Source organism: Chionomys nivalis, chromosome 12 (genome assembly GCF_950005125.1).
Source record: "Chionomys nivalis chromosome 12, mChiNiv1.1, whole genome shotgun sequence".
NCBI classification, from domain to species: Eukaryota; Metazoa; Chordata; class Mammalia; order Rodentia; family Cricetidae; genus Chionomys; species Chionomys nivalis.
Genome location: NC_080097.1, coordinates 37645711 through 37664964, shown reverse-complemented (window position 1 = coordinate 37664964; position 19254 = coordinate 37645711).

Genomic DNA, 19254 nt, shown 5'->3' with positions numbered 1-19254 from the left:
GCCACTACTTATTTGTTCATTCGTGAAACTGACATACGAATTAAATATCAGCACTGCACCATGCTTAGGGAGGCCCCAAGGTGCTATGAGTATCAAATAGGAAAAAAAAACAAAACAAAACACTTTTGCTTTTGAGTCCTAATCCCAGTCCAGTGGCCAAATATATTGGAAATCCTTATAATGCTGTATGAAGGACCATTCACTAAAGTGTGGGTAACATTAATTCTCTCAAGGTGGGAATGTAAAGGTCGGAAGAGGCTCGGGGGAAGAAGCTTCCCTCTGCAGCTTACTTGTTTAAGGAAGAAGAGCCACACCCTCCACTGTTGGCTCCTTCTGCCTTTGGGAGGCCTCATGTGACGGCAGAACTGGCTGTGGGTAGCATGGATACACCTGGTCATAGGGACCCAGCTTGGTCCTATCAGAATGAACTTCAGCCATGATCCTGTGTACCCCTCCTCATCCTCCTCCTCTTGGACATCTCTGTGGGTCTCATAGGCAGATCTACAGTAGATAGAGCTGACAGACAGCTGGACTGAGCTGTGATGCCATGGTTTCATTCCCTCAGTAACCCGTAGGCCCTGAAGCCCCATCTCTACCCTGGGGTGTGGCTCTTCTCTCTGAACAGGTTTCAATTAGGCTATCTGTGGCTTGCACACTACAGCATCCCCAGTGAATAAGGGTCCTTTCTCTGTTCTCTGAGGAATGATGTACGCAGCAGCGAAGATTTAGGGGGATAAGTAAATAGTCTAGGGCTCAGAACAAGCATAACTCAGGAGGAGATAACTGGGGATGGAACCTGGGGCTGAGGACGCAGAAGGAGGGACCAACAAAGGAGACTAAGCAGGAAATAGCAAGTGTGAGAGAGGCAAGCCCAAAGAGCTCTAGAAGTCTGGAAGTGCCCCTGACCTTAGGATAAATGCGAGAGGTGAGCTTAAGTGTCCTCAAAGGTTGTCCAGTAACGTGTTGGGTGATGAGTTTAGACGCATTAAAGCAAAAACCTAACTGGAGGGGCATGGCCCATGAGGTGAAGAGGTCAAAGGAGGTGGGAGGAGACAACAGAAATCAGCATGCTAAGGACCCGGCTCAGAGAAAGAAGTGGAAAAACAACCAGAGAGGGGGAAGTGAGGGAAAATGGAAAGATAGAAGATAGTTTATGTGTTTACGAATCACAGATATTAAGATTGGCAGCTGTTGGTGGGCAAGAAGACATCGGAACCACAAGGTGGGGAACCCCGGCAGCTTCTCAGAGCCAGCAGGGACACACAGGTGGATACAAATGCGCATGGGCTTGCAGGAGCACAGGTGAGGATGTCCTGTGTGAACCAGGAGGCAGGGTCTGCCAGGATGCTCAGGAGGCAAGGCTGGGAGGGTACTTGGGGAAGGCAGAGGAGAGACTTGGGATTCACAGATGGAAACATTTGAAGGCGATGGCTTTGAATTCCATAAGCAAACCTATACCCTGAGGTTTCCCTTGGTGCTTCAACTCGCAATTGACAATCCCCAAAATTAATGGCCTGGAGACTGAGCTCTAGGATTGGTGCCTGGGTGGCCAAAGGGCGGGATGCGCTGAGATCAGCCAGGGCACCATAGATTCAGGATGCCTCTCAGTTCCTATGAGAGGCAATGGAGCCTGGTTCTGGGTAGAGAATGTGGTTTGTTCGGAAGGCCCTTCTGGGCCAGCAAGCAGGAACGCCCACAGAATCACACAACGGGATTACCTGGCTAGGAGTAGGTGAGCCACAGAGCAGCCTCCAGCTCCACCCCTTGCTCTGCCTTCAGAGGAGGACAGTGAATCTCAGAGGTGTTGTGTCACTTAAGTGTGTCACAGTCAGTGTGGAGCAGCCCTGAACCGCAGCCGATCAGAGAGACGCCCTGAGGAAAGGAGAGGCCCTCATCTGTTTGCTCATCCCTCCGCTTTCTTCTCTTAGCTCCATATAGCCTTTTAGGTATTTGGGTCACAAATATGGTTATGGCTCTGTACCTGCCTTTAAACAACGTCTGCTTACTGACGTCAGGTCACTGGTGGGTGAGTTATACGAGACAATGGGACACGAAGGGGAGACGGGGTCATTTGTGCCTGGGAGTTGGATGTTGAGGACCGTAGAAAGCTCTGACAGAAGGCCGCTTAAACAGAGAACTAAGCAGAAGGGGACCTTCTAGTGGCGGGGCGGGGGGTGGGGCAGGGTAGCGTGCCCGTGGGCCTTGACAGGTGAGCTGGGAGGGATTTGGTAGAGTTGGTTTGAGAAGGAAATGGCCTGTGGGGGCAGAACTTGAGCGAGTGGGAGCCCGGTCCTGAGATCGCGTTCCCGTGCAGTGGGAGACATAGACGGAGAGATCTTGGAGGAAGAGTGTCATTTTGCTCCTGGGAGCTGCAAATCTATCCTTGGAGAAGGAGTCATTTCTTAAGAAATGGAGGAAGCAGAGCCCTGAGCGGACAAGCTAGGTTCTGGGATGGGGAGCAGAGGGGAGGGAGGCTAGTCCTCTTCACTACACAACCCAGAAGGCTCAGGATCCCAGAGGCAAGTCAGACTCCGGGGAGTAATGAAAATTAGAAATGTCGGAGCAAAAATCTGCAGGGGGGAGTGTGGGGCTGGGGGAGATGGAGAGGGTTAACGTCTGGGAAGGGCATCAGGGCCAGGATGGGGAGAGATGGGGGGGTTTTTGACAGAATGGGCTGGGAATCACAGAATGATGAGGACTCTCAGGGAGAGACGATTAATTATTCTGATAGAATTTATACCTTAGGGAGGGAGTGTCCATGGATTTCAAAGCAACGAGCAGCCAGCTGCATTTGAGTGTTCCCTGTTTTCTCAGAACTGAGGCCCCCTTCCTCTCAGCTGATGATGTGCTGCCTTGCTGTGTTGTTGTAGGGCAGCTTGCAGAATGATACTAAGTGTTAACTGGATGGATGGATGGATGGATGGATGGATGACTGGAAAAGGGAAATAAAATATCCAAAGGGTCACTACTAAGCCTTTAAAAAAATTCTGGGAATCTCAAATAGAAATCCTTCATGCACAAAACCCAAAACTTGTGTTTCTTAGCCATGAACCCCCATCCCCGGTGTCTTTGAAACCCACTGTGGTAGCCCCCCCCCATAAGCTCATAGGGAGTGCCATTATTAGGAGGTGTGACTTTGTTGGAGTAGGTGTGACCTTGTTGGAGGGATGTGTCACTGTGGGGGTGGACTTTGAGGTCTCACATGCTCAAGCCATGCCCAGTGTGTCAGTTCACTTCCTGTTGCCTGCAGGTCAAGAGGTAGGACTCTAAGCTCCTTCTCCAGCACCATGTCTGCCGGCACACCACCATGTCACACGATGATAATGGACTAAACCTCTGAAAACGTAAGCCACCCCAGTGAAATGCTTTCCTTTATAAGAGATGCTGTGGTCATGGTGTCTCTTCACAGCAGTAGAAACCCTAAGTATGACACCCATAGACCCAACTCTTCTTCAAAGTTTTCAAGTTAAAACGAGACATCCAGGACCAAGAAGAAAACTTTTGTTTTGAAATACATTTAGCATAATATTTTAAGAACTAAAGACCCTATGGTGCTAGGAATCCTTGTTTATTAGCATCCTAAATGACAAGGTCTAGAAACAGGTTTCAAGGATGAATGTAATTTTGAAGCAGTGATGGGTTTAATGACATTTTCAACCACCTGGCACAAGTGTAACAGGACCGGAAGCAGCTGTGTTGCTTCCGGAGACTGCTGCCCATGTGGTTGTGGTGTAATGCTACCCAAGGAGACGCTAGCAAAGAGGAATGAAACTAGATGCTTTCCCCCAGATGCCTTGATGCAGCTGCTGAGTCCCAGAGTTGGTGATGAGCTTCTGTCTGTCCATTCAGTATCCTCAGCAGCCGTCATTTTCAAGGTGGCATGTGGTCTTGAGGAGGAGGTACACTGAGGCGGGGCCCTTGTGAGCCTACAACAGGAAGCAGAGATGTGTTGTGTCCCCAGTAGGGTCATGGCCAGCTCCCCTGAAGATCCAGCAGGGATCATGCCTTGTTTTCATGATTGACTTGCAAAGACAGGACCGATAAACTTGTGTCTGAAAGGGAGGGGGGGAACACCACTTTTATTTCAGACAGTGGAACTTCTTTATGAAGTCCAAGTTCCCATCACATCTGTCACCTGTTTCTGCCTCTAAGTGTGTGGGGACAATGAGGACAAGTTGCAGAAATAAAATAATAAAGAGAAAAAAAAATGAAGACGCAAGAAAGATGACAAAGGAAGATGGGAGGGAGGGAGGGGTGGTGGAGAGGAAAGAAGAGGAGAGGAGAGGGAAAGGAAGGAACTAGAAGGGAAGGGAGAGAGGAATGGGAGGGAGGAGTGGGGTGGGGAGGAGGAAATGGGAAAGGTGCTGCAAGCAAAGGAAATGTTTGGGTGTGATAAGGCTCCAAGCCCCTCCCTGCAGATTCTTCCTTGATTAAGTAACAGCAGTCTGTCTGGTTGTTAAACTGGGTTCATGCAGTGAAACTGGGTCTCTGTTTGCTAGGAGGGCTCTCCCCAGGCTACCACTGTGGTTGGGAGGTGGTCATATGAACGAGGACCTGCTCCTGGACCCCTAGAGCTTTTGTGGGAGTGCTTCCTATTCCGGAGACCTCCCTTCCCTCCTTGTGCTGGTTAGAATATCTCCCATGGGCTCATATATTTGAATGCTTAGTCATCAGGGCACTGCTTTCTAAGGAACAGGCGAGGTGGCCTTGTTGGAGTTGGTGTGGCCTCGTTGGAGGAAGTGTGTAACTGGGAGTGATGGGCTTTGAGGTTTCAAAAGTCCACGCCAGGCCAGTGTCTCTTCCTGTTGCCTGTGGATCTGTATGTAGAATTTCTACCTGCTTCTCTGGTGTCACGTCTGCCTGTGTGCCGCCATGCTCCCCATGGTGACGATAATGAGCTGAACCTCTGAACCTTAAGCTAGCCCCAGTTAACTGATTCCCTTTGTAAGAGTTGCTGTGGTCATGGTGTCATCTCACAGCAGTAGAAGCCACCCTCCTTCTCTCCCAGGAGAGGCAAGGGTGGCAGCCTTTGAAGTGTTTGTCAGCAGGGTCCAGACAGCTCCAGGCAAGGAGTGGAGAGGCACCCTGATAAGACCTTAGCCTTCTGGAGTCTGCTAACCTGCTAACAGCAGATGTCTGGAGTTCCAGATGTGGTGCTCTGGCCCTACAAAAAAACAAAAAAGCTGCTTCCAGAGATTGCTTCCATCTTCAGTATAAACATTCCTAGTACCTTCGTGCCTTTGCTCCGCAAATATTTATTAAGCATCTTCATCAGATACAGTCTGGTTTGTGGCTCCCTCTTGGAACCCCAAGGCTCATTATCCAAAGGCAGAACCCATCTGTTTTCCTCCATTTGGTTAAGGAATGTCCTTCAGGAAGAGCGGATGGACAGTGAAGGGAGGGACCCATGGCTCAGCTCAGACGATGCTGTCCTGGGCTGGTGGCAGGATAGGAAGGGCAGCAAGAGGGACTGCAGGGGACCAGGCAGGGCCCTGGGCTCTGCAGAAGAAAACTGGGCTGCGGTGTATGGGGCAGATCAGCAGGGTTTTACACTGTAAGACTGTTCTGAGAAACAGACCCAACAGGAGATGCACAGATACCCAGGTGATTGGCCACACAATGAGGGATGCCAGGACTCTCCACTATCGCCTCTCTGGAGAACGAGGGAAGACACAGACGTGAGAACCACAAGCAGCGACTAGGGAAGGATGTGTCCCTCAAGGACAGATCCTTCCATCAAACACTTCCTTCCATCACCTCTTTATTCTACTCAGACCCTCAGTGGGCTGGATGGTGCCATCTGTTTTATCAGTTCAAACACTGATCTCTTTCCAGAAACATCCTCAGAGACACCCCGAGGAGTAGCATTTCGACTCCCTGGGCATCTTTTAACCCAGTCACGTTGACACATGAAATCATAACGCCATTTGTTCCTTCCTTCCTTCAGCTGTATCTGAAGAGTTCTTTTGGGGGGCCGGGGAGATGGCTCTGATAGTAAAGAGCTGGCCAAGCAAGCGTGAGGACCTGAGTTCAAGTCCCAGCACCCATATGAAAGGCTGAGGATGGTGGTGCATGCTTGCAATTCCAGCACTGGGGGTCAGGGGCGGGGGCAGAGGGACCCCTGAGGCCAGCCTAACTGAATTAGTGATTCCCAGGTCCCAGGGAGTGATGTGCTCTCAAAAAACAAGGTAGTTTCTGAAGAGCGACACCTGACATGAACTCTGCCCTCCACACATATGTGGACGTGCCTTCATATACATGTGCAAATACACACATACACCACATGAACACAAATACACATTCTCTCTCACTGTTTCTCAACACACAGACACACACGCCATATACACATATATACACACATACCCCCCCACATATATATTCTCTGAGCCTCTCAACACACACCACACACACACCATACACCATACACACACAAACATACATACACATTCTCTCTCACTCTCTCAACACATGCCACACACACAGTACACACACACAGTACACACACACCATACACCATACACACACATGCACACACACGAACATACATACACATTCTCTCTCACTCTATTAACACATGCCACACACACACACACACACACACACAGCCCTTCGTTGTGTAGCTATTCTATAGTTCATGTAGCTCTGACTACCATCAAGACAGCCTCTGCTGTCTGGAAGAAGACGGGAAAGCAGACAAGTGTGGTGGATGCAGTAGGGTGTGATGGAGCCAGGAAGGTCACACACGCTCTCCTGAGGAGCTGGTGGAGGGCAGGACTCCAGGCAGAAGAAAGGCTGGAGAGACAGAGTCCTATGAAACAGCACAGTTGGTTTGGGAATCGGGTCTTACAGTTAAAATTGATCACCGCCGGAATCCAATAACAGGGCAGGCAGCAGGCTCTGGGCATCACCGAGAGGGCTGACAGACAGACAGCGAATGCTCAGACACAGCTTTAGAAGTCCTGGGTTACTATGGTGGGCCGGGTAGGGTGAAGATGGGGGCCTTAGCAGAAAGCCGTACTTGACACTGTAGCACAGAGAGTTGGGTAACTGGCCATGCGTGGTTGTGGATGTCTGGAAGGAAAGAGGAGCCCTGAGGTTGGAGAGATAATATGTGTGTCGGCAGGATGTTAAGGGTAAGGTAAGAAAAGGAGGCCCTGTGATGACTGAGCTTGCAGGGGTGAGGAGGCTTGGGTTAGAGATGGTCATGGCAAAGCCCTTGGGGAGCTCAGAGGACACGGGAACTGGGGTTTGGAGCTCGGGAGAGAGAGCAGACCAATTCTGAGCCAGAGCTGAGCTTCCCAGACTTTGCTGTCCTGGTGAAGGGGACCCACTGTAGAGCCAGAGTCCAACAGCAGGGCTATTCCTGTGCCAGCTCCTGGAACTCTAGGTGCTTTGTTTTCCTTCTTATGTCTCAGTTTCCTCCATGGGAAAGGGTGGATGGCTTGAGCTTGCAGTGAGGGTCACACAGGACTGTGCACGTAGAAGCGTTCAAGGCAGATGAGCTGCTGACTGGAGCCCTTCATGCTGAAGGTTCTGACGAATGGTTTGGCGGAAGAGTGAACCTGAGCTGGGAGAGGCCTGAGACAGTTTGGAACCAGAGCCGGTAATCATGTTCCCTCAAGGGGCTGGGAATAGTCAGTGGGTAGAATGTTTGTCTAGTATGTGTGAAGCCCAGGGTTTGATCCCCAGCACCACGTCAAGCAGAATTATAATCCTAGGCCTTAGGAGAGAAGTGGAGGGAGGCAGGACGTTCAGAAGTTCTAGGTCAAGCTCAACTACATAGACGGAATAAATGGTGGCTCAGGAGAAACCAGGTGACTGTTGAGACAGGACTCACCGAAGACAGCTTGTGGTGATGTAGACGGTGAGGTGTGAATTTCCCAGAGAGGGGGATGGGGAAACGGTGCATTGACGATCTTCTACTTGCCAAGGGCAGATGTGGAAATGCCATTATTGGAGCTTCATGTAAGTTACGCCCATAAAAAGCAGTGACATTGTTGGATGTAAACACAAGTTGAACCCTAAAAAGGGAAGGTGGGGTGTGGAAGCCATCTGCAGGGGACACATTCTGGGGGAAAGGTTACTACGTTGTCAGGCTTACTGACTGGTCCTGAATCATCCTCAGAGTGGACAGAAAACAGACAAGAAGAAGGTTTCATGGCGACAGTTCAGAGAGCTGAGCTGGGAAGTTTGTGTGGGGACTCCTATGCTAAGCAGTCTCAGAGTGTTAGGAAGTCATGGTAACCCTCACCAGCCTTCCACAAGGAGTGATCGCTACCTTGAGTCTCTCTCCCCAGCACACCCAGGTCATAATGAACTTAGAAACAGTGTGACCCTGTTCTTTTCTTGATTCTTCTCTGGTATCTGTTCTGGAGTCTTCACCATCTGCTTGCTTGAATCCAAAGAAATAGGGGATTACCATTCTCAGTTTCAGGATGTTACGGTAAAGCTTCATGACGGAAGCCCAAATTATCGGTCATCTAAAAAGAGTTTTCCACTTGTGAAAATATTTACAAGCCTATTATAAGGCAATTCAGAGCCGACGTGGACAGAGATTTACAGTACAGAAAACTGCACTCAGCCCCCGCCATAACTCTGACTTCTACATCCACGAATTCAAGCCGGGATAGAACGCATTTGGATAAAGCATTACATCCATACTGAACATTTATAATCTTTTATCCCATTGTCAGTGTTCCCTAAGCAATGAAGGATAATGCTGCACACTATTTTCATTGTGTTAGGGATGATAAGCCGTCTAGAGATCCTTTAACACATGTAAGATGATGTGAATAAATCTTACGAAAACACTAAGCCTTTTTATGTAAGAGACGGAGTAGCTATGGACTCTGGGATCTACAGGAATAAGAGTTCTTGGGAATTCCAATCCCCACGGAGATGAGGGCTAATTAGATTCCACATGAGTCATGATTGTGACATGTTTGAGTAGGAAATCCTTAAAGCCTTCCAGCTACGTTCATAAAACTTGATCACGGCCGGCTCCAGATGGAGTTCTACTGTGTGCCCGGTGTCTTCTCAGAGAACTGGAGGAGTTGACCATGCTTTGAGGGGATGGTGACTGGGAAGGACAAGACCCTCTCTATGTCCCATGCACCTTGTCTCCCAAACCAGGACTTGGTACTCATTATAGTGTTGAAATATGAGCGGCAGGGCTGTGTCCCCGGCACCCAGCCGCCCGCATGGCTTTACCAGAAATAATTACATGGAAACTGTATTCTTTTAAACATTGCCAGGCCCATTAGTTCCAGCCTCTTATTGGCTAGCTCTTACATATTGATCTAACCCATTTCTAATATTCTGTGTAGCACCACGAGCTGGCTTACCAGGAAAGATCTTAACCTGCGTCTGTCTGGAGTGGGAGAATCATGGCGACTCACTGATTCAGCTTCTTTCCCCCAGCATTTTGTTCTGTTTACTCCGCCTATCTAAATTCTACCCTATCAGAGGCCAAGCAGTTTCTTTATTAATTAACCAATGAAAGCAACAGATAGGAAGATGACCCTCCTCCATCATTATAGACCCTTTCTTCATTCAGTGTTTCTTAGATCCAGGCACTGGCTCTATTAGATCTATGTCCTTTGTTATCCACAGCAGAGTTCTGGTACCCATGTGTCCCCCACAAGCTTCTGTCCCATCCCTTCCCCCAGGGTTTGTTCCCGTCCATCCCTTGCTTAACACAGCTCTCAGGTCAAACTTTCAGAAGTTCATATATGTGTCATTTCCTGTTAATTTTTTTTTTTTTTAATTTTTCCAGACGGTTTCTCTGTAGCTTTGGGAGCCTGTCCTGGAGCTAGCTCTTATAGACCAGGCCTCGAACTCACAGAGATCCTCCTACCTCTGCCTCCTGTTTACTGGGATGAAAGGCGTGTGCCACCACTGCCTGGCTTCCCTGTTATAATTCTTAACATACACCTGTATGATCACAACCTGGCCCAAGGTTTTCATGATCTGTCCAAAGCTTACTGTTATAGCCTAGTGACCTCTCTCCTTTTTCAAGTATTTTAGATGGTAGGCAGGCCACACGCCCAATAGGTTTTTAGTGTGCCAAGTGCCTTCTCGTCTCCACCTTACTACTCCTCACTTTCCTCTGCATGAAGAGTTAGGACAGAGATCCAACTCAAACTCACTCAGAAGGAGATCATATTAACCCATTCACAGTAACCCATACACACGGGTTTAGTTTCAACTTTGACCCATGTATTTGAGACTTGGTCCCCAAGGTGAACTATTGGGAAGTGGTAGAACCTTTAAGAGGTGGGAACTACTGTAAGGTCTTGATATCATTGAAGCTATGTCCTTGAAGGAGGTTGTAAGAACCTAGTCCTTCAGCCTCCTCATCATCAGGTAGGCAGTTTAGGTCAGCTGCTACTCCAATCATAATGTATGTCCTTCCCCCAGACCTAAAGCAATAGGACCCATCAGCTGTGCACTAGAAATCCCAAAACCTTGAGCCATAAAGAGACTTCTTCACTCTTCAAGGTGACTGTTTCAGATCTTATAACAGAAAGATAACACAAGACCCAAATACAAAGTGGCCCAGAATGTAAACCACATCCCAGCAAGGAGAGTTACTATTCTGCCCTCTGTTTCCCTTGGGTAAAGTGTTAATGGAGCTTGCTGGGGGTGGGGAGACAGCAAAGTTCTTTTTTTTTTTTCCGAGACAGGGTTTCTCTGTAGCTTTGGAACCTGTCCTAGAACTAGCTCTTGTAGCCCAGGCTAGCCTCCAACTCACAGAGATCTGCCTGCCTCTGCCTCCCGAGTGCTGAGATTAAAGGCGTGTGTCACCACCACCCGGCTGACAGCAAAGTTCTAACTTTGCATCCTCTCAGTATCCTATATTGGCAAGGAATAAACAGTTTTCATCACTAGGAAAAGATGCCCAGAGAGGACTCTGGAAACTGTGACCTGGGAATGGGACACACTCACCTGGGTCACGCTGCGGTGGGGACAGGCACTGCTCTGAGATCCTAAGGGAAGAAGGGAGGCAGCTCTCCAAACTAGAATGCTAGGGACAGGCTCCTCTGTCCCCTCACTCACAATCTTTGTCTAAGCTTCCCTGCCTTGATTCCCCCGAGAATTGATCTTTTATCCTTCCTTCTTCCGGAAGCACCCAGGAATCTCCTTCTTCCTGTGTAAGTTGTGTTGCTGTGGTCATTATTGATTATGTTCTCCCAGTCAACAGAAGCTTCTGGGATGCTGAGATTTTATTGGCAACAGCGCCCCTTCTACCGTCCACATTCACCTCTCTGTGCCAGGCTCTGCCAATGCAGACAACATGACTGGACTGATTCTCTTCTGTTGGACTTGGGCCCTGTACTCATGAGCACAGATGAGAGCTGAGCTGTTTGTCTCTCTAGCTACTTCTGAAGGTTCCTGGTGGCCCGATGCCTGGTGGACCGGAGGGGACCATCCTCTGTCGTGTACCTTTTCATATAGGTCAGGGTCTGAACACGGCTTCCTTCGCTTGCCCTCTCCGATCTTTTCCTGCGTATCACCCTTTGGGGGTGGCTCTGTCCCCCACGTTCCTACCCTGTCCTTTGCTCTCTCCATGGTAAACAGTCACAACAAGCCACCTGCTTCCTGCCAGGCCCCTTGCTGAACACTGGCTTCTATTCAGCTTTATTGTCCCGGGACCCAGCTCAGTGCCTTCCACACCACACGCATTTCAAAAATTAGGAAATTAAGGAATGACTAAGGATTGGCTGGTTATATAGGAAAACAAAGTACTATGTAGAAAATAAAGACTATTAAGTACTATATGACAAGGGAACTAGAAGAGAAACATTCAAATTGTTTTTTTTTCTAAGACTCATAGTAAGGCATGCAGTTCATATTGCAGTGTGACTTACACACACAAACACACACACACACCCCCACATACTCACATACACACAACTGGCTGAGAATCTTAGGGGAAAAGGGCCTAGCTTTATGAAAGAATGACACAATGTAGTACATTCTATTTAATTTTGCTCCATTTCAATTTTCAATTAACTCCTCATTATGGTGTGTTAAAATGATTTCATGGCTTACAAGGCAACTCAACTGACAGCTGAGAAAGCATCGACCTGGTGACCTTGGTTACTCCCTCCATCATACCATCCCAGCATGTTAGCAGCATCCTCATAATGATGCATTTAATGGCAGCTGGTGTCTTTGTCACAAACAAACAAACATAAACAAAGAAGCACAGATGGAATGGCTATCCTGAGGTTTTGGTAAATTTTATTCAGCGTTGGCCTTTTCTTTAGAAAGGTTTAGCCTGTTTTAAGAATGGCCTAATTTTAGACTTCACATAGCAGGCTGCTAATACAAGTGATTTTAGATTTCATGATGTTCAGAAGTTTGTGCCTGCAAACCATTGGTCTCTGAGCTGGTCAGCCCCAGTGGGCTCTAGAACAAGCCTTCAGGCAGCTCACCAGGGATGCTTGTCTGAGAGTCCCTGGCCCCTCTCTCTGTGACCTGCTAACTCAAGTGGCTCCCACTTGTCAATGCCTGGTTTTGCTCTATGCTTGACTGGCAAAGCACACGGGCCTGCCTGGTAGGGTTGCCAGGGCCTTAAGCTCCACTTGCTACTCAAGGGTCCTTCCATGTTTCCTGACTGCCACAAAATTGTATGGTTCGTAACTGAGTCATATCTTCTCTAAAAATTCCAATTTCCTCTTCGGATTCACCACCTATCTGTCCTTCTGCTGATATCCAAATTATAGCGCTAAGTTAAAGGGTAGAAAAGGGCCACAGGTATTTTTTCTAGCTGCCATTTTGAGTCAAATCTATAAACTCTGTGTTCAGGCAGACATCACTGCCATACAAGGTTCTCGAGAGAGAAACAGAAGAAAGTCAAGTCTAGGGTATGTTGACCTATGACCAGATGGGAGTTTAGTCTCTGTCTATAAGGGGGAGCCTTGGCTGTATCAGCTCTCTAGTTACCAGTTTATCGAGCACTACTAGCTTACCAACCTACAATAAATAGGCCAGACACAAATGCAGTGCAGGACGGAAGACAAAATGGATGCCCTGTCCTTGTGTTCCTGCTCTAGTAGGAGAAGCCCAAAATAATCAGATAAGCAAGGTCCACATCAACACAGGAGCTGTGCAGACGGGAATCTGCGAAGGTGTGTGCAGGGCAGTGTAAACAAGCGTGCTTGTGCACACTTGTGCAATGCAGACTGTGTGGCCGCAGTGGTGACGTACCCGCACAGCGGGGCTTCAGGAGGCGGTGGCCTTTCAGGTCAGCGAGGAGTGCATTTGAAGTAGAGGGGACATTCGGTGAGAGGATGGCCATGTGCCGAAGCCCGAGGTGGTGAAGAGGTGACTCTCAGACAGAGCCAGATGCAGAGGTCAGTGACGCAGCAGTGGCAGTCTGAGCAAACCCTTGTCACCGCCCCTCAGCTCAGGCCTAAAAGTGGGCAATTTGCTATTATTTTTGAAGATTTATGGTCATGAGTGTTTTGCCTACAGGTGTGTATGTGTATCGTGTGGGTGCCTAGTGCCCACGGAGGTCAGAGGGTGGTGTCAGAGTCCCTAAAACTGGACCGTTGTGAGCCATCAAATGGGTACTGGGATTGGAGTTACAAGTAGGTGCTGGGAATTGAACCTGGGTCCTCTGCAAGAGCAGCAAATTATCTTAACCACTGAACCATCTCTCCAGCCCTGACTGATTTTTTTTTTAATGATTTGTTCTAGGAACGTAGCTCAGTAATAAAACAATCGCTTCGCAATGCCCAACCCTAGATCCAATTCCTAGTACCACCCTGCCAATTGTTATGGTTTTTCAGAGATGAGGTCCAACTGAGGATCTTGTTCATACATACCACTAAGCTATAGTCCAGTCTTTACAATGGCTGCTTTAAATTGTAGTAAAACTCTGCATGGCAAAGTTTGGCATCTGAACCACGCTGGTGTGGATAGCTCTGTGACAATCTTTACCTGCCATGGAACCGCCATTCATTTCCTGAGTTTTTTCGCCATCCCAAACTGAAACTTAATCAACTCCCAGCTGCTCCTTCAAGCCGATGGCCACCAGCCCTCCTTTCTGTTTCTATGAGTTAGATTAGTTGAAGTCATCTTATTTCGCCCAGCACAGGCTCACGCATGCTGCAGCACATTCCAGAACCTTTTGCCCGTTTAAAGTTGAATCATGCTCCGCTTTATGAATACATTGAATTTCGTTGTCCGTCTACCTCATGGCTGCTGTTACCTCTGGGGGCGTCCTGCTGTACTGCTGTGGCAAACCTTCTAGTATCTCTTCAGGTCCCCCTTTCAGTTCCTGAGCTTCCATACCCAGAAGCAGGACAGCGATTTCAGGTCCCTGCTCTGTGTCCCCTCTGCTCACCCTCCCCATGCAGCGTGTCTCCAGTGACTCACACTGGTTAGCTGGTGGTCCCTCTTTCTCTCTGCCATGTTTCATGGCAAGCAGGGAGCCTGCACTACATGTCCCATCTGGATGCTGTGTAAGGCACAAGGTGTGGTCCACACTAGGCTCACTGGATGAGCAAATCTGGACAGGGCTGGTGCAGAAGGGAGGGCAAAGAATGGGCAGGGGAGAGTGTGTTCGCTCCCCCACTGCTGGCACATATTTCTATACAGTGTGTGCCTCTGATTTTGTTGGAAAGGGCAACTCTGCTCCTAAAATAAAAATAGATCTAATCTAGCTCCCCGTGGGAAAAACAGAAACCCTCAGAGTAAATGGCCTGCCAGACACCCAGGGGTCAGGAGTGGCTCAGCCAGGACAGAATCCAGGCCCTCTCGAGCGAATACTGCTGTCACCAAGCCAGTGGCCAGAAATGGGGGTGTCTTCCTTTGTTTCTTAGCTGCGCTCAGCTTGTCTCTGTCCTGGTCAGAGCAAGAGAAAGAAAGGATCCTTCCTGAGACATAGCCTCAGCCCAGGGACCCAGGGGTGACAGGTGCACAGCCTGTGACAGCAGCAAGGGCCGCCTTCTTTCTGCAACTGTCTGGCAGTTCAGGGCTTGGTCAGGACTGAGAGCTCTTTGGGGCGCTGGACACCTCCTATTGGCTCCCCAGCGGCATAATGAAAGGAGTCCCACATGCTCTGAGACAACGCTTAGGCTCCTGGAGTAGACTAGATTGTGTGCACGTGTGTGTGCATATGTGTGTGTGTGCATGTGTGCGTGCATATGCATATGTGTATGCGTGTGTGTGCATGTGTGTGCGTGCCTGTATGTAGACAGAGACAGCAAGAAATTGTCTTTGTGTTTTAGAGACACAGGTAGGACCTCCTGTAGATTTTTTAGAGACTAAATGATCTGCTGCGCTGGTAACACTATCTAGCACACGGGAGTGGTTACGTCAGCATTTTTTTATTATTGAGGCAGAGACGCACACGCAGAGAGGAAGAGGGCAGGCAGGAGGTAGAGAGGAGCTCTGCTTTGGAAGCCTCTTCAGTTTGATGAAAGGAAGACTGAGCTTGGAGACTCTGCCTGCAGTAGGCACGGGGCAATGGGGCATCGATCTGAAGAAACTGCACGGTGGCTCAGCCCGCTTACCAAATCGCTCAGCTCCTGGGCCTTGTCCTCCATTTGGCAGGAGGGGAGCTTCTTTTCAGATATGCAAGATTAAAGGACAGAGAAGGGCCCTCCAGGGCCTGCCAGGATTCTTTCATCCATCTCCTTCTGAACCCACCTGAACTTGAACCCGCCCCGTCTGACTGGTTTACAATCCATACCATCGCAGGGAGACTTTTTCAAGTCACTGCTCCAAACTCCATTTTTCTATCTGGTTTCTAGATGAAGACTGACAAGTGGTCAGCTAGAGGGCTTATTCCCAACAAGGCTGGTTGCTGTGGTGGCAGGTCCCAGTATCCACTATCCTGGCACTGTCTCTGTCCTTTGCGTGGACGGCATCTGTACTGACTGTGATTCTCCCACACCCTTGTGCGAACAGAGCAAACAACCATCCAGATAACTCTGCATTTGCCCCAGACCCTCTCTGCTGTGCTGTTTCAAGAGCAGAAACTAAAGGAAATCAGGTTTCTGAGATCACAGTGTGCTGCCTGTTTGGCTTTGGGAAGAAGGTTCTGGCCAGCTCAGTGACACCTTGGACCGCCGAATGAAAGGTTGATGAAGCTTATGAAAACATTGGTATTAAAGGCCACAAGCCTGGGCACATCCAAAAAACAAAAATAAGTAGCCCTGTAAGATACAGAGTAGCGATGGGTGGGGCGGTGGGGCACGAAGTGGAGAGGTCCGAGGGACATGCTGCCCAGCACGCCATCCTCGCTGTGGGACTATGCAGGCTTTTTTCGGCTGGTTGGTTCTCAGATGCCTAGCTGCCATGGGAAGGTTATGCACTGGCTTCCCCCTGTGCCCTTGTGCCGAAACTGGCAGCGAAGCTCAAGCTGGGTGTGTTACCTCATCGACTTTCCTCTCTCTGCCCCAGGGGAGAGTCTAGTGTGGAAAGCAACAGGAGCTTTTCCAACACAAATAAACCATCGCCTCTGGGAGCAACCGTGATGTTAGAAGATGAGGATGGGTTTCACAGAGGATGTCCCAGAGCCAGGTCCCAGCCCCCTTTAGGGACGCAGGCCAATCTGGGACCCAACAGATGGAGAGATGTCCTCTGAAATACAGGTTGGGTGACTCTGTGCATGAATGGCTCTGATTCCCAGGAGCCGCGTGGGTCTTTGCCGACCCTTGCGTGTTTGTGGCAGTTGCTGGGAAAGAGAAGCCTCAAGACGGAGCAGCGCTAGCTTCCCAATGGGCCACACAGGGGCTTCACATGTGCGGGAGTCCCTGTGTGGGGCCCAGAGTGGTGTCGCTGCCTCTCTCCTTTCTCCCATTTCCCCAAATAAGCTTCCCAGAGGAAGAGAAAATGTCAGTTTTGTGGACATACATCTACCACATGGATATTTTCTGGGTGGTTTTCATACTGTGTGTCCCTGGCAGCCACCCTGACTTCTTCAAGGTTATTTTGTAGTCAGTACCGTCTGAACAGAGGGGCCCAAGATTTCAGGATTCTGCTGTGCTCCTCAAGATGCCACAGTGTCCCACAAGCCTTCAGGAGACGCGTGTCTGTGCCCAGGCTCTGTTTCACCCACCGGCATCTGCCGCTGGGAGCTGTGGAGACGCCACTGTTAGTTCACACGGGGTGGACCCTATCCTGTGTGCGGTCTGCCCCATTTGCTCTTGTCACCAGAAATACGCCTTTATCCTATTGCTACCTGGATTCCAGTGTCCACCCCTCATTCAGCGGAAGACATTTAACAGAGTCTTGACAGCCAAGCCGGTAGTGCTGCATGCCAGCAATCCCAGCACGCAGGAGGCAGAAGCAGCAGCAGGAGGATTGCTGAAAGTTTCAGGCCCCTTAGGCTACACTGCCAGTTCTGGGCCAGTGAGTGTTACATAGAAAGGCTGCGCCTCAAAAACCAGTGTGTGCGTGTGTGTCTACAAAACGTGCACACATACATATCTGTGTAGTTTCAGATGAGCACACAAGATGAGGGAAGGCTGTTTGTTTTCATATAAGGACAATGTGGATTTTAGATTTAGGAACTGGTTTTATTCCTCCACCCCTCTCTTTTTCCTTTTCCTTTATTTTTGAGATGGGGGTCTCACTATGTAGCCCAGACTGACTTCAAACTTGAGATCCTGCCTGCTGGGATTACAGCTGTGTGCTCCCATGCCTGGCTGGAACAGGACAGGCCACCATCCTACAACTAACTGCCTCTCCCCTGCCCTAGGCGTGCTGCCCAGAGTGGAGGCTGTGAGGGCAGGGCTACAGGCACACATGCCAGACTGTGCCTGACCGAGACAGGCTGTATCTGCTGTGTGTGTGTGTGTGTGTGTGTGTGTGTGTGTGTGTGTGTGTGTGAAGGATTAAGGTAAATCTTCAAATGCCAGCACACTCCCTCCCTCTTCTTCCCTTCTGCCCTCTGTTCTTTCCCTCTTCTCTTCCTCATTTCTCTCTTTATTCCAGTTGTAAAGAAATCTAAGAAGAAAAAAAAAAAGGCTGAGGAGTTCTCTCAGTTGCTAAGTGTTTGGCTAGCATGCAAGAACCCCTGGGCTTGATCCCAGCGCTGTATAAACCTTGCTGTGGTGGCTCATGCCTGTAATCCCAACACTAGGCAGAGGCAGAATCCTTGAAAGTTCGAGGCTTCCCTGTTCTACAAAGCACCGAGCCAGATAGGTTTACATAGTGAGATCCTACCTCCAAACAACACTCAGGGGTTAGTATGTGTTTGTAATCCCCACATTTGGGAAGTGAGGGCAGGAAGGTCAGAGTTCAAGGCCAGCCTCTGTTACACAGCAAGTCGGAGGCCAATCTGCATTACAAGAAATCCTGTCTCAAAATGCCAAAAAATCAAAATAAACAAATCATATGCATTGATGCTGATCTGGTATAAGTCTATACTGTAGAATGCTATAGTCAGCACACACCACCTTGTTAGTTACTTACCAGTGGTGTGGACTATGAATGAGACGTCACCTTAGATGCTTATCAATCGGCTTCCAGTTTTCCTACCTGTGGAGTCCACTTTACCTGTCTCTCATCAAGTGTTTCAACTTCCCATGGAGTTCAAAGTTTCTGAGGATCAGGGCTACACCCATTTCTGAATTATAAAATCAGTTGTTAAAGCATGGCATTTAAAAAGCTAAATAATGTAGAAGAGCAGCGTGTCCTAGAGGTGAGAGGATGCACCATTTGTAAAACTTGAGAAGCAGAGCTGCTCCCCCTCGGTCAGCTGATTATTTCTTACTAGGTGCCTGTCTTGTGACTACATCCCCTGCTGTGCAGCATGGATCAGCCCTGATCCTCAGGTGCTTGTGGCAGCTCGTCTCTGCAGAGAAATGACCAAATCAGTCACCAATGTGTTACATACAAACACTTCCAGGAGGCAGCTGGAAACTAACAAAACCAACTGGTGGGTGATTTGCACCGCTGGGCGAGAAATCGGTCAGGGCATTTTTATGGGTGGTGGTTGACCGGCCCACCATATCTGTCACCTGGAGTCAACCTGGGTTTCTCTGGAGCTGACTTAGGAAGACGTTTCAATTTTGCTTTGAAATGAGGATAACCAATCCCCTTTGACTGGTGCCATTATGGGAAAGTCTCTATCGAGGAGACGGAAATGGAGTTCCCTTCAAGACCAAGTCACAATGTGCTGGTCTAGTAACAGACTTTGGGGGTGGTGTGGTAGGTATATGTCTAATCAAGGCGATGGGGAGAAAGACAAAAACACAGTACTGGAGTCAAAGGGGGTGATGAGGCAGGGAC